Source organism: Fukomys damarensis, unplaced genomic scaffold (assembly GCF_012274545.1).
Source record: "Fukomys damarensis isolate Sample0158 unplaced genomic scaffold, DMR_v1.0_HiC HiC_scaffold_26, whole genome shotgun sequence".
Lineage (NCBI taxonomy): Eukaryota > Metazoa > Chordata > Mammalia > Rodentia > Bathyergidae > Fukomys > Fukomys damarensis.
In genome coordinates, this window is record NW_022900938.1 from 1080062 (window position 1) to 1083363 (window position 3302).

Sequence of the window (3302 nt, forward strand, 5' to 3'; positions counted from 1 at the left end):
TCTCTTTCCTGAGCGAGTTGCTGTCGATTGTTCTGCCTGTTTCTTCTGGCATTGTGTTAGGTTTCTTGATAGCAGGTTTGGACTGTTGTGGGCCTTATTCACTGATTCTTTTTCCTGTGTGCTCTACTGTCCAAATTTGGGGCCTTCAGAGCAGATCTGGAGTCAAGTTGAGCAAATGGTTTACTTAGGAGGTGATCATCAGACATAGGGCAAGGCACTTGGGATGTGTCTACAGGGGAGGGAGAGGCCCAGTGAGAGGTATATTACAAGCACTGTGTAGTGACCAGCTAAGCTCCCTCCTACTGCGGACCTCTAGAGAACACACCTTGGGACTGTCCCTGAATAAGAGGGGCAGGTATCCTTCCTCTTGCTGGTCCTTGAGGACAGTACTTCCCAACAAGTACTTCATTACTCTTTGTGCTAGTGAGGAGATACTGGGGCTGGAGAAATCCATCAGGCAGTCGGGCAGTCACAGGCACTGTCAGCAACAGCCATAAAAGAGGTGTTTGTAATGGGCTGTGTCAGGGTCATGAGCATGGGTCCCAGTGGACTCAGGGTACTTTTCTTGATTTTTTCCTGAAGTGTTGCCTTGGGTCACCTGTGTCTCCTGACTACAAGCACCCCACTGTCCCTTAGGCTTTTTTTGTACTCTGCTGGTAGCCCTGGTACTCTGTTATCCCTTTGTCCTTATCCCCTCCCTTTAACTATCCTAACTTGAGTGTATCATTGGCTTCTGTGGGACTCTAATGCAAAGATGTGGCTTAAGACAGCAGCCAAGTGGTTACAGAGCTGGACTAGCCACCCTATCTCTATACAACTGCAGGGCAAACCCCTCCTAGACAAGAGAGGAGAGAGAGTGCATGCACACACACACACACACTCACACACACACACAGACACACATGACAGGAGTACCTTATCAAAAGTTCTTAGAAAGAACAATTCAGTTCCTGTTCCCTAATTGGTTATTTAGGCATCATGCCTCCTTCTAGGAAGAATCCAGGCAGATGGGGGCAGACAGCTCTTCCTGTCACCTTCAGTGTGTGTGTGTGTGTGTGTGTGTGTGTGAGTGTGTGGAGGGAGGGGTGGTGCAGGAAATGAGCAGAAAGATCTTCACGGTTCAGCTAACTGAAGTGCTGCACAGCTTTCTCTTCTGAACCCTCAGTCAGAGTGCTGGGTTTTTGTTCGATGACAAACCAAAAGGGAAGTGGAAGTGGCAGGTTATGAGTTGCAGAGGTCATCAGAAGAGTTAACTGTTCATGGCAAGTGACTAATGGTAAAATAATGAAGTCTTCATGTCCCAGAAGGGGCCCTGGGAACTGAATCCTGTGACTGCTAGCCCTTCCTTCTCTCACTGGGAGTCCTCAGAGCTTGCCTCCCATGAGTAAACAAGGCCAGATTGCTGGTGACACTCAGTCAGCCTTGCAGTCCTCATCTGTGCCACCCACATCGCAGCTTGGTCCCCACTGGAGTCCCAGGAAGCGCTTCCTGGTGACTGGGTTCTTCTGGCCTCACCTTGGTGCAGAAGGCCATACCTTACCAGCAGTGGAGGGTACACTGTACCCCACCTCTGCCACATGGCACCTCTGTGGCACTCATGCCCCTGCTGTGGCCATGGGCCATTAAAGTCCATGGGAGCTCTGTGCAGAAATGAGTGGAATGACCTCTTGCCTAACTTCCTGATGCCCATTCACTCCTGGGTCCCAGACTGTGCCTCATGAATGATCCTCTCCAAAGCCATGGCTTCCACAGCTGATCTCAGAGTTTCTTCTTAGGTAAACTGACCCCAAATCAGTGTGACTTGACAGGTTGTGAATCTGAGAAATCTCAAAACTCAGCTGTCAAAGCAATATTGCTTTCTTCCTGTCTGTGCCCATTTCTACTCTTGGAACACTGCATTTAGCACGCAAGGATTCAGGGGACAAGTGTGTGGATGGATGTAGACTATGTTTTCCCTCTCCAATTGGGCAGCTAATAAGCATGCCAAAGACCCTGTTAGCATTGCAGTCATCGTGTGACCTGCTGCCTATCTCCTTGTGACTACAGCAATCTCTGTCTTTATTAGGTACCACGTTGAACAAAACCAGTAACCCGTGGATTGACAGCAGAAACCACCCCTGAAAACTTGTCAAAGGCCATTGTGACATGCTGCATACCTGGGGCTTCCAGCTGAGCTCTTCGGAAGAAGGGCTACAGGTTTCAGAGTCCTTTCCTAAGGACATACAAGGTGGCTGTCTGACATTGATGCCTCTGGGTGGGGCCAACGGAACAGGTAAGGAAGGTGCTTGATGCACGTTGCTCCTGAGCCTTCATCACCCTCCTAACTCACCTGAGTCCCATTTCTTACATTTCCGCTCTAGTGAACGAGTGAGCAGCAGGCAAGTCCCTTGGACACCTTCATCCTCACTTTCCCATTTTGGGGATTGAAGCTGTCTTCCCTACCCATACTGCTGCACATTGCTCCTGGAAGGAAGGGGCAGGTCCTTGTACAGGAGTGAATTTTTAAAAATCTTTTGTCCTACTCAGTATTTATTGCCAAGCAGGATAAAGAATCTTTCACCTCTCCAGTGATTTCTATTTTAGCATACTTGGACAACTTCATTATACTTTTGAGGTATAAATGGGTCTTTTTAAGTGCTATTATTTTTTAAAATTACTATTTTTTCTATAGATTCATTAACAATTCAAAACCTTGAATTAGAAGTAAGCTGAAAATGTCTTACTTTATGTCACTGAAGTCTATTAAGTATAAATGAAATACGTTTTTGAAACACTCAATGAAGAACACATCACACTTTATGCAAATCTGTTCTCAGATTTCTCTAGAAAATAGAGTATTGGTTCACAAACTTAATCTGTTCTATGATTTTGGAAAAAATGGCCACATGTGTGTTTGTGAGGGAAAGGTGACTGTGGTTGTGTTTGTCACCCGATATAGTTTGCAAACAAAAACAAAATTTTGCCATACGCTTCTGTTTGTAAGCCAAAACTGTTGGCAAACAAAAGCTTTCTCGACCCAAGATACCACTGAATATGAACAGGACAGAATAAGAGACAGAGAAGCATTAGGATCCTGAGCACATCTTTCAGGTGAGCCTGGGAGGTCTCATCCCAATTCCACGTAGAGGCGACGTCTCCAAGGAGTGCAGATAAATACTCATTATCAATTTGAACTGAAGTAGGCACTGGAAAGACCTGAGTGGATTTAGTAAAAACATCACACATCTGTTCAACCCTCAAAGTTGATACATTTCCTTTGTTTGGCTATCAGCTTTTTGTCTATAATTAAATGAGAGACTATA